We start from the raw sequence: 13509 nt of genomic DNA, 5'->3' as shown, positions 1-13509 counted from the left end.
ATCACTTGGTAAAGTGAGATCTAAGTGAAAGATTATGTTTTTAATTGTGAAAGAGCAGCGATTTTTTAACCAACTGAATGAGTAGAAGAAACTTGCATGTCAATAATTCTCAAATATGCAACCTGTTTTTCATATTGAAATAGATCGAATATTATCCATAAAAATACTTCAATTAAAATTATAAGCTCTAATACTTAATTCCATCAGAACATTCCATATCTTACTCAGATAATAGTAAATAACTATAGTGCTTTAATTAAATATCATTTTAATTCTGAATATTCCTACAAAATTCTATTATCTATGAAGCTGTTAACCAGGTAACAGCTATGTGGATTTTATTACTATTAAAACATATCAACTGCCTTTGGCTCTAATAAAATCTTTCTTTTGGGACTAAAAAAAATCCTAAACTAAAAGAACATTTTTCAGTTTAAATCATCACATAGGAAGGGTGATTTGACCATAATTTGAAAATGGCCAGAGACTTGAATTTCATTTTAATTCCGCTTCTTAAATTGCTTATGCTGCTGTGATTGAAACTGAGCAGTGAATGAAATTGCATGACTGAAGTGGAATAAAGTGGGGGAAATGGTGTGAGCTTAGGCTTAGATGCAGGATTTAAGATAGCATATTGAATAATAAGAAAAGCAGCCTGGTAAAATAAAAGGATTATGATGGTAAGTATTCGGAGGCAGTTTTGGAAAAATAAATTAAGATAAACTGGGGAGGACTTATATCCACCTAAAGAGTCTATTGAAAATGAGCAGTTAGTACAAGTTTTCAAATGAGAGACTGAGAATTAGAATGTAGATAGAACGTGATGCAAAGCAGATTGGGAGGACACAATTGGAAGCAGAGAAATCACTGCCTCCTTGTGCATTCATTAGGAGTGACAAAGAATCTAAGTTGACTATATCAGTATAAAGATATACAAGAGAAGAATTCAAAGCAAGAAAATATAAATTATCAGAATTTTAATAAATTAATATAAGATATTTAAAAAGAGAAAAAACATAAACTGACTCATTTTTAGTCTGAAAAAACTAGAGGCTGGATGACTGGGAAAATTAGAATCCATAGGAATAGGAAAATTGAAGGTCAGCCTTGGAGGTTGGAGTGGGAAAGGTGTGTGTGTGTGTGTGTGTGTGTGTGTGTGTGTGTGTTTTATGTGCAGGAAGAGATTTAAAAGTTACCTTAAATGAAAATATCAAGTAGATATTTCAAGTGTGAAAATCTAATTTAAAAGGTCAGGGAAAACATGTTCTTCCCTTCCTCCCTTTCTGCCTGCCTGCCTTTCTTTCCCTCCCTCCTTCCCTCCTTCCCTCCCTCCCTCCCTCCCTCCCTCCCTCCCTCCCTCCCTCCCTCCCTCCCTTCCTTCCTTCCTTCCTTCCTTCCTTCCTTCCTTCCTTCCTTCCTTCCTTCCTTCCTTCCTTCCTTCCTTCTTTCCTTCTTTTCACCCTTCCTTCCTCTCCTCCCTCTTTTCCTTATATCTCTCCCTCTCTCAATCTATCTTGATTCATTTGTTTGTATGTGGATGTTGCAAACATGCAAGTTATTCTAGCAGTATTTGTTGAAAAAAAACTATCTTTTCTTTCATTGGATGGCCTTTGCTCCTCTATCAGAGATCAGTTGACTACATGTGGGCCCATTTCAGTGTTCCTTATTCTGTTACACTGATCTATTTGTGTATTCTTTAGCCAATTCAAAGCTGTCTTGATTACTGTAGTTTTATAGGTAAGACTTGAAGTCAGGTAGTTTTAGTCTCCAGGCTGTTTTTCTCTTTCAGAACTGTGTTGAATATTCTGGGTCTTTTCCCTTTCCATATAAATGTTTAAACTCAGTTGGTGAATATCCACACAATAACTTTCTGGAATTTTGATTGGGATTTTATTGAATCTAATGATTAAGTAGGGATAACTGACATTTTGACAATATTGAATCTTCCTATCTATTAATATGAAATATCTTTCAATTTACTTAGATTTTCTTTGATTTCTTTTATCAGAGATTTGTATTTTCTACAAATCAGATTTGTACACAATTTGTTGGAATTATATGTAAATCTTTCATTTTTCGGAAGTGCTAATGTAAATGGTATTGTGTTTTTAATTTCAAATTGTTCTTGTTTATTGTTGGTATATAGAAAAGTGATGCACTTTCATACATTTACCTTATATTCTGCAATTCTGCTATAATACTTATTAATTCTAGGATTTTTTTGTCAATTCTTTTGGACTTTTTACATAACTGATTATATCATCTATGGACAGTTATATATATTTCTTCCCAATCTTTACAATTTGTATTTCCTTTTCATGTCTTACTGCACTAGGTAGGACTTCCAGTATGACATTAAAAAGCAGTAGTGAGAAGAAACATCCTTTCTTTGTTCTTGATTTTACTGGAAAAGTTTCTAGTTTGTCACGGTTAAATGTGATGTTACCTATAGGTTTTCTGTAGATACTCCTTGTCAAGTTGAGGAACTTCTATATTCTTAGTTTTTATCACAAAAAAGTGTTAGATTTTTTTCAAATGCTTTTATGCATATATTGATATAATCATATACTTTTTCTTCTTTTGATTTGTGGTGATGGGTTATATTAATTTTGAATGTTAAACCATCCTGGCCAACCTGAGATAAATAATATTGTTTGTGGTGCATATTATTTTATATGTTGTTGGATTCAATTTGCAATTTTTTTTTTCTTTTTTGAGATGGAGTTTCGCTCTGTGGCCCAGGCTGAAGTGCAGTGGAACGATCTTGGCTCACTGCAACCTCTGCGTCCTGGATTCAAGTGATTCTCCTGCCTCAGCCTCCCGAGTAGCTGGGATTACAGGCACTGCCACCACGCCCAGCTAATTTTTGTATTTTCAGTGGAGATAGGGTTTTGCCATGTTGGCCAAGGTGGTCTCAAATTCCTGACCTCAGGTGATCCGCCTGCATTGGCATCTCAAAGTGCTGAGATTACAGGCAGGAGCCACCGTACCCTGACTGCAATTTTCTTTAGTTGAGGATTTTTGTGTCTATTTCATGATAGATATTAGTCTTTAGTTGTCATTTCTTATAGTGTCTGTCTCTGGTTTCGGTATTAGATTAATGCTTGCCTCACAGAATGAGTTCAGAAATAAACCTCCTGTTTCTGTCTTCTGAAAAAGATTGCATAGAATTGGTATAATTTCTTCCTTAAATGTTTGATTGTTTATCAGTGAAACCATCAGAACCTGGTAATTTCTGTTTGAAGGGAAGTTAATTACTGATTCAATTTTAATAGATAATAGGCCTATTTGGATTATCTATTTTTCCTTATATGAGTTTTAGCAAATTGCATCTTTCTACAAACTGGTACATTCATCCAGGTTATCAAATTTGTGGGCACAGAGTTGTTTATAGTGTCCTTTTATAATTCTTTCAGTGGCCATAGTATCTATAGAGATGTCATCTCTTTTATTTCTGATATTAGGAATTTTCTCTCCTCTCTTTTACTTAGCCTGCTAGAAGCTCAGTTTTTTAATTATTTTATTTTATTTTATTTGGTGCATGATTTATCTTTCCTATCTTTTTCATTTTAGTCTATTTGTATCTTAATTTTAACTTTTTTTAGCAGAAAACATATAATTTTTCCTTACTTTTTAAGTTCAGTAAATCCCTGTCTTTCACTTGACATGTTTAGTTCACTTACTTTTAATGTGATTATTAATATTTTGAATATTTTTATATTTAAATCTACCACCTTAATATTTGTTTTCTATTTGTCTCATGTGTTCAATGTTCCCTCTTCTTTGTTTTTTCTATTCAAGCTTTCGATTGTTTTTTTTTTTTTTTTAGTGATTTCTTTTGTTGTTGATTCCACTTTATTTCCTTTGTGAGCTATAACTCTTTTGTTGCTCTTGCTTTTGTTATTTTAGTGGCTGCTTAAGAATTTGGAGTATACATTTGGTATGTATACCATATCATTTCAATTAGCATATAAGAAAATCTAATTGTAACTTTTCATTTCTCCTCTTATGACAATATATTGCTTTTGCATATAAGCTTCAGATTGTATTGTAATCTGTTTTTAAATAGCAAATGCCTTTTAAAGAGCTTTAACAAAGAAAAAAATTATATATATTTACTAAGATACCATTTCTAGAGCTCTTTATTGCTTTGTGTCATTCAGATTTCCATCTGATATCATATTTTTCTATCTTAAATACTTAATTTTTTTTTTTTTTTTTTTTTTTTTTTTTTTTTTTTTTTTTTGCAGTGCACATCTGCTGGTGTTGAGCTCTTTCAACTCTTATGTGCATAGAAAAGTGTTCAGGTCTGTGGCGGTGGCTCACGCCTGTAATCCCATCACTTTGGGAGACCGAGGTGGGTGGATCACCAGGTCAGGAGATGGTGACCATGCTCGCTAACACGGTGAAACCCCGTCTCTACTAAAAATACGAATAATTAGCTGGGCGTGGTGGCAGGCGCCTGTAGTCCCAGCTACTCGGGAGGCTGAGATGGGAGAACTGCGTGAACCCAGGAGGCAGAGCTTGCAGTGAGCGGAGACCACGCCATTGCACTCCAGCCTGGGAGACAGAGCGAGACTCCGTCTCAAAAAAATAAAAAATAAAAAGTGTTCATTGAAACCTCATATTTATAGGGTATTTTCTCTGGGTATAGAATCATTGCTTGACGTTGTGTTTATTTGTTGTTGTTGATTTGAAGACTTTAGATATATTTATCCTCTGATCTGCACTTTTTTTTTTCCATAGCAATCTTGTGTTGTCCTTTTCTTTGTTCTTCAGTAAGTAAGGTATTCTTTTACATTTGGCTGTTCTAAAGATGTTTTTTCTTTGCCATTAGAATTTGAGCAACGTGATTAGAATGTTCATTGGTGTATATTTTTTTCTTTTTATGATTTTGTTTGACCTTATTGGATCTGTCAACTTATAGCATTTATCAAATTTGTAAAATTTGGTGGCAAACATCTCAGCAAACAGTTTTCCATTCCCTCCCCTCCTTTGAGGACTCCATCTGTATGTAAATTAGACTACTTGAAGTTGTCCTACTGATCACTGGTGCTCTGTTCATTTTCTAAAAGTGTTTTTCTACCTGTATTTCATTTTTAATAACTTCCATTGCTATGTCATCAAGTTAACTAAACTTACTTCTATAATATCTAGTCTTTCATCAAACCCAACCATTATATTTTTCATCTCAGTCATTCTAGTTTTCATCTCTAGTAATGAGATTGGGCTGTTTTCAAAAAGGTCTTCTATGTCCAGAGAAGATCTCTATTTTAACATGTTTAATCAGACTTACAGCCTTTTGAATTTGTAAAATGCAGTTACAATAACTTTTATAATGTTTATCTGAGAAGTGTTCCATTTGTTTCAGTTTTGTGTTGGTTTTGATTGATCAACTATTCTCCTCTTTATGGGCCATATTTTCCTGCTTCTATTCGTGTCTGATAATTTTTTATTACATTCATAACATTAGTCTTGCCTTGCTGCGTAGTGGATATTTTTGTAGTCATATAAATGTTCTTGAGCTTTTTTTTCCTGGACTTGTTCGAACTACTTGTAAATAGTTTAATTCTTTTTTGTCCTTCCTTTAATATTATTTTATTTGTGAAAAGAACAACAATTTTCCTAGGACTTATTTCTCCCTCTTACTGATGAAAGTTCTTCTGAATATTACTCATTTCTGCATAAATTATGAGGCTTTCCAATGACTGGTTTACAGGCACTATTCACGCATTCTGTGAGCTTTACATGTTATTCCTTTAGGTATTATTCCTTCTGATTCATTTGGGTGGCTTTTTCCTATGGCCTCTCGTAGCCGCCTGTGTACCGGGAAGTACTATGCTTAATATTTCAAATGGATCCTCTGCAAAAACCCTGAGGATTTTTTCTTCTGTTTAACTTTAAATTCATGAGTAGTCTTCCCTGGAAACTGTGGCTTTCTTTATCTCCTTGAACTGACAGTGTTGTCTCCTTAACTCAGAGCACCCACTGGTCTCTGCCTGGTTTTAGACTTTCTCAGGGCAGAATGACTTGGTAATTGCTGGGCTTCTTTCATTTGTTTCTTATTAATCAGGAAAAGATGTCTTATTGCCTGATGCCCAGTGTCCTGAATACAGTTATTTTGTACATTTTGTCTGATTATCTGATGGTTCAAGTGGAAGGGTAAAACTCTTGTAAGATTACTCCATTTAATCCAGAAGCAAAAGTCTATTTCAGTCCTAAATAACAGAAATGCATAGAAGGAACCTATTAAAAACTAAATGCATATACAAACTCAGCACAAACCTTGAAACTGGACTTCTGTGTTTAAATCTTGGCTACATCAATGTAACTTCAGACAATTTTCAAGAATCCATATCACTCACTTACTCATGTATAAAATTAGGGTGATAACAGTAGCTACTTTACTAAGTTACTATGAAGATTAAATGTGTTAGTGTATATGAAGTGCTTATAGTACTGCATTTTTCTTGGTAAACCCTCAATAAGCACTAGTTTATATTAATTACTATTATGTAGCTGTAAGATGAAATTTGGATTATTATTACTTTAAGGGAGAAAGTGTACAATAAGGCCTCCTGAAGCACTAGAGTGAGTAAATAAAATACATTGGTAGCTAAGGTTACTCACTTTCTTTCTGATAATGGATGTTCCTTATCTCTGCTTCTCTCAGGATCTTCTTCATTTTCACCTTTCCCTTTGCAAAGCAACTTTCTCTGCTTCTGCTGATGTACGTGGCTAATATTCAGTTGCTGAGTTTCTATGTACTGATGTCAAGAAATTGACTAACTTGGTTGACTGCAGTGAAAAAATACAATAGCTGACTGGGTGGGAGGAAAATTATTAGAAAAGGAGTATTGTGAACTAGACAGGTGTTTACTGTAGGGAAAAAAGTTCTAGTCAGGAATGAAGAATACACATGAGGATCATTTGTGCAAATCTGTGTTTATGGAACTAGAATACTGTTTCAAAGATTTTGGTCTGAGGGTGGTAAAAGAGCAAACTTAACAGGTGAATTGGGAATAATTTAGGAGAGAACGCCACAGAGGTGAGAAACTGTGCTCTCTGTCTACTAAACAAATACCTCTCTCCTTTTGGTATTCAGTGAATCTCACTGTGAGTGAATAGGTGTCACTTCAGTAAAGGCCTGTTTCTAACTAGCTGTCTGCTAGTTCACATGAGTGAAAGAATTTCATGAATAGTAATCAATACATGACAAAAGTTAGTCATGATTTTTTAATTATTAAAAGTGATCAAATTTTATTCCATTATTTGGTTAAAATATTGTTGGTTGCTATTTTAGAAGAGATATGAGCTTTCTTTAGTTAATGTCTAAAAAAGTAATTTCAATGAGGGCCAAAGAATGCTAATTAGTCTTGGTGGTATATTTATTAAGCCCTGTATTTTTTAAAACAGAAGTCTTTTTAGACAACGTGCTTATAAGTACAAAAGTGTTATTACAATCTTTCTGATACATTTGGGTCTGACCCAGTACAGTCCCAGTGATAGCGGCCACAGGATTGCTTGTGTGACCCCTACCTTAGTACCAGGCAGCTCAGCACAAAGAAGGAAACTCCAATGGTTTTGAGGGAAAGTAAGGAAAAAGAATAAAAGTCTATGCCTATTAATTCACAGAATTCTCCTGGATATTACCTAAAACCACCAAGGCAGTGCCTCTATGAGTCTGTAAGAGTCACAGCATTACTGGGATCGAGGTATCCCCTAATGCAAATAAAGCTGCGGTGGCCAAAGACTTAGATCACAACTCTCAATTCCCTTTGAATACGTGAAAAGTCTTCCCAAGAAACATAGGTACTAACAAGCCAAGATGATGAAGGTTACAATAAACACCTAACTCTCCAATGGCCATGCATTCACCAACATACACAAGCATCAAGATCATCCAGAAAAACATTACCTTACTCAACAAATTAAATCAAGCACCAGTCGTCAATCCTGGATTGACAGAGATATGTGATCTTTCAGACAGAGAATTCAAACTAGCTGTTTGAGGAAGCGCAACAAAATGTAAGATAACACATAAAGGAAAATTACAATCCTGTGAGATAAAATTAACAAAGAGATTGAAATATTTTAAAAGAATCAAGTGAAAATTCTGAAGCTGAAACATCCAGTTGACATACTGAAGAATGCTTCAATCTCTCAGCAGCAGAATGGATTAAACAGAAGAAAGCAGTGAATTCAAAGGCAGGATCCTTAAAAAAACATAGAGGAAATAAAAAAGAATAAAACACATTTACAACATCTAGAAAATCACCTTAATGTGTCAACTCTAAGAGGTGCTAATTATAAAGAGAAAAAGATAGAGATTGGGATACACAGTTTATTCAAAGTGATAATAACAGAGAATTCTGCAAACCTAGAGAAAGATATCAATATTCAAGTACAATAAGGTTATTGAACATCAAGCAGGTTTAACCCAAATAAGACTACTTAAAGGCATTTAATAATCAAATTCCCAATGTTTAGGGATAAAGAAAAGATCCTAGAAGCATCAAGAAAAAAGAAACAAGTAACATACAAAGAAGGTCCAACATATCTGGCCACAAACTTCTCAGAACAAATCTCATGGGTCAGTAAAGAGTGGCATGACATATTTAAGATGCTGAAGGAATAAACAAAACACCTTCATTCTAGAACTGTATATCCAGTGAAAACATCCTTCAAACATGGAAGAGAAATTAGCCCTTTCCCAGACAAACAACAAGCTGAGGGATTTCATCAACACAAGGCTTGTCCTACAAGAAATGCCTCAGGGAGTTCTTCAATCTAAAAAAAAAAATGTTAATGAGCGAAAAGAAATCATCTGAATATACAAAATTCACTGGTAGTAGTAATCTCACAGACTATTACAACACTGTAATTGTGTTGTGAAAACTACTAATACTTTGAATAAAAAGACTAAATGATGTACTGATCAAAAACAGTAACTGCAACTTTTTAAGGCATAGTACTGGTAAAATATAAATAGAAACAATGAAACATTAAAAAGCAGAGGGAAGAAGTGAAAATATTGAGGTTTCTTTAGTTTTCTCTTTGCTGGTTTGTTATTTGTTTTTGCAATCAATGTTGTCACCAGTTTAAAATGAAGGGTTATAGGATGTTATTTGCAAGCCTAATGATAACTTAAAATAAAAAAACCTAAAACAGATAGGCAGAAAATAAAAAGCAAGAAATTAAAACATACTACCAGAGAAAATCACCTCACAAAAAGAAAGACAGAAGAACTAAATTAAGGAAAGAAGGAAGGTAGAAAGAAAGGAAGGAAGGTAGAAAGAAAGGAAGGAAGGCGGAAAGAAAGGAAGGAAGGAAGAGAAGACCACAATATAACCAGGAGACAAATTATAAAATGACAGTAGTAAGTCCTTACTTCTCAATAATTACATCGAATGCAAATGGACTAAAATCTACAATAAGAAGACATAAAGAGGCTGACTGGATAAAACATACAACACCCAATACTATATTGCCTACATGAAGCACTTCGCTTATACAGATATATATAGACTAAAAATAAAGGGATGGAAAAAGATATTCCACACAAATGGAAACCAAAACGGACAAAAGTAAATCTGCTTACACGAGACAAAATAGATTTCAAGACCCTACTATAAATAGAGACAAAGAAAGTCATTATGTAATGATAAAGGGGTCAGTTCAGCAAAAGGTTATAATAATTGTAAGTATATATGCACCCAACACTGGAGCTCCTGGATATATAAAGCAAATATTATTAGACATGGGCAGGGAGATGGACTCCAGTATAATAGCTGAAGAATTCAACACCCCACTTTCAGCAGTGGACAGATCAATCAGACAGAAAATAAACAATGAAATATTGGATTTAATCTGCCCTATAGATCAAAAGGACCTAATAGATATTTAAAGAATATTTGATCCAAATATTACAGATGATAGATTCTTCTCCTCAGCACATGACTCTTTTTCAAAGATTGACTATATGTTAGGACAAAAACAAGTCTTAAAAAATCATATAAATGAATTTATATTAAGTATCTTCTTTGACCACAATGGAATGAAACTAGATATAGATAACAAGAAGAACTCTAGAAACTATGAAAGCAAATTGAAATTAAACAATATGCTTCTGAATGACTCAGGGTTTCAATGAAAAAATTGAGAAAGAAATTTTAAAATGTCTAGAAAGAAATGAAAATGAAAATACCAACATATCAAAACCTATGGGATAAAGCAAAAACAGCACTAAAAGGAAAGTTTATATCAATAAGCACCTACATCAAAAATGCAGAAAAACGTTAAATAAACAACCTAATAATGCATTGTAAAGAAATAGAATGGCAAGAGCAAACCAAACACTAAATTTGTGAAATAAAAGTAATGACAAAATCAGAGCAGAAATAAACAAAAATTTGTTTTTTGAAGAGATAAATGACAGATAATCATTTACTCAGACTGAGACAAGACCCAAGTAAATAAACTCACTATTAATTCAGACTTTATTAATTCTTCATTCTGTAGGCTTCATTAATGTAGTCTTCATTAATTCTTTTTTCAACTCCCAATTTAAAAAGGAGACATTATAACTGAAACTACAGAAATTCAAAAGATTATCAGAGACTACTATGAGCAACTATATGCCAATAAATTGGAAAAACTAGAAGAAATGAATAATTTCCTATATACATACAGCATACCACGACTGAACCATGAAAAAATCTAAAACCAAAATAGATCAGTAACAAGTGATTGCAATGTTCAGATTCAATACAATCCCTATCAAAATACCGATGACATTCTTCACAGATATGACATAAATAATTCAAAAATTCATATGGAGCCACAAAAGACCCAGAGTGGCCAAAGCCATCCTAAGCAAAAGATCAAAACTGGAGGAATCACATTATCTGAGTTCAAATTGTACTGCAGAACTATAGTACACAAAACAGCATGGTGCTGACTTTAAAAGAGACACATGGACCAATGAAACAAAATAGAGAACCCAGAAGTAAATCCATACATCTACAGTGAACTTAATTTCAACAAAGGTGCCAGTAATATACATGGGGAAAAAGTATCTTCAATAGATGGTGCTGGGATTGCTGAATATCCATATGCAGAAGACATTTCCTATTTCTCACCACGTACAAAAATAAAATCAAAACCTATTAAGGATTTAAATCTAAGACCATAAACTATGAACCTACTAAAAGGAAACACTGAGAAATCCCTCAAGAACATTGGTCTGGGCAAACATTTGTTGAGTAATACATCAAAAGCACAGGCAACCAAAGCAAAAATGGATAAATGAGATCACATCAAGTTAAAGAACTTCTTTAACTTGAAGTTAGCAAAGGAAACAATCAATAAAGTGAAAAGACAACCCACAGAATGGGAGAAAATATTTGCAAACTATCCATCTGACAGGGGATCGATAACCAGAATATGTAAGGCGGTCAAACAACTCAATAGGAAAAAAAAATCTCATAATCCTAATAAAGTATGGGCAAAAGATTTGCATAGATATTTTTCAAAAGAAATATACAAATAACAAACAGGTATATGAAAAGGTGCTAAACATCATTTATCATCAGAGAAATGCAAATCAAATCAGTACTACAATCAAATCAGTAGTTTCACAATGTGGTTTTGAACCATTCTCCAAGGAAGCTGACTTACGTAGTATTTGAAACTTTTATAAGAATAAAGATTACTTTGAGTATACTCCATTAGGAAATAAAGCTTATCTTCTCTTTTTGTATCACTCTCAGCACAACTTTTGCAAAGGAAAATGTTTGAAAAATACTTACCAGCTGAATAAATGGTAATATTAATTACTCATACACCATAATAGACTTGAGGAAGGGTATAGAGTGGTGCACTCTTCACTGCTGTAGATAATCCAAGTGTCATTTTCATTTGTCTTGAGGTTATTGATCTTATTAGTAGATCACCATTTATATATGAATTAATCTAAATTTTGAAGCAGCTTGACATTGTCTTTATGAAGAATTGATTATCCACCAACTGGTAGCAAGACCTTGCAAAACTCCATTAATATCCTCCAACATATCAGCAAACAATATGGTACCCTTTAATCCTGTAGGTAGGATTCACAGGTCAGGGAATGAAGGGTTTGAAAGAGGAATGACTCCTCTCACTCTTATCCCTATTGATGCACTTGCAAAATTTGTACTTCCCTGTTAAGCAACTTTAGGGTATGCATTTTTAAGGGATGCATGCTTTTAGCAGGGGAAACATCAATGGATTCACGAAACTGACGTTTGAGACTGCCACTGGGCTACTTTGGATTCTTTAGGCCAATAAATAAAGAAGCAGAAAAGGGAGTTACTGTACTGGTGGTGGTGATTGATCTTGATTATCATAGTGAGAATTTGATGGTCCTATACAATAATGATAATAAGAAATATAACCGTAATGCAAAAGGTCCCCTAGACCGTTTCTTAGTACTTTGATGTGCATAATTAAAATAAAGGGAGAACCACAGTTACCAAATACAGGCAGGTACCACGATGATCCATACATTTCAGGAAGGAAGACATGGATCACTCCCCATCAGGCAAGTAACAAAGTCCATGAGAAAAGCAAAAGAATATGGAAAGACAGTGGAAGAAGGTAGCTATAAACTAATTGTTTTAAAAAATTGTAAGAGCTGTGATTGTCTCTCACTTATTCTGATCTGGATATATTTGTGTATGTATTAACCAGTGTTTTTCTCTTCCCCTTTTTTGGTTCCCCTACCATGTACATATAATGAGTTAATAATAGTTACTCTTAGGTCTCAAAATTTAAGTTGCATAATATCAAAGTATGTCTCAGCTAGATAAAGAATGAATATCATCCAGCACCAAATAAAAGGATGTTGTACCATTTTGGGTGGAGATAGTTTACATATTTTCAATTTTACAAGGGAGCACTGTATAAGTAAGCAGAAGTATGCTTTTGCTATTGTCTTTTAAAAATATTTATTTTAGATTAATGAATAACTGTATGTATATATATGTGTGTATATGTGTATATATCTGTATTTATGTATATAGTACAATGTATACATAGTACAATATATGTGTGTGTATATAGTACAATGTGATGTTTTATAGTCTAACTAAATCTTTATTCCCTTCCATTAACATTTTCCCTTTCCCCATCATGTTTGTCAGCCAGCATAAAAACAGACACATTGACCTACAGAACAGGACACAAAGCCCAGAAATAAACTCCAGTATTTATGGTCAATTGATTTTTGACAAAGGTGCCAATAACCCACCATGGGGAAAGGACAGTCTCTTTAATAAATGGTGCTGGGAAAGCTAGATATCCATATGCAGAAGAATGAAGTTAGACCCTTATCTCACACCATATACAAAACTCATCTCAAAATGGATAAAAGACTTAAATGTAAGATCTGAAACTATAAACCTCCTAGAAGAAAACAGAGGGGACAAGCTGTATGATATTGGAATATCAATATCATAGCAATAGGAAAGC

This window comes from Rhinopithecus roxellana, chromosome 2, assembly GCF_007565055.1.
Source record: "Rhinopithecus roxellana isolate Shanxi Qingling chromosome 2, ASM756505v1, whole genome shotgun sequence".
In the NCBI taxonomy this organism is placed as follows: domain Eukaryota; kingdom Metazoa; phylum Chordata; class Mammalia; order Primates; family Cercopithecidae; genus Rhinopithecus; species Rhinopithecus roxellana.
This window is presented reverse-complemented; position numbering follows the sequence as displayed.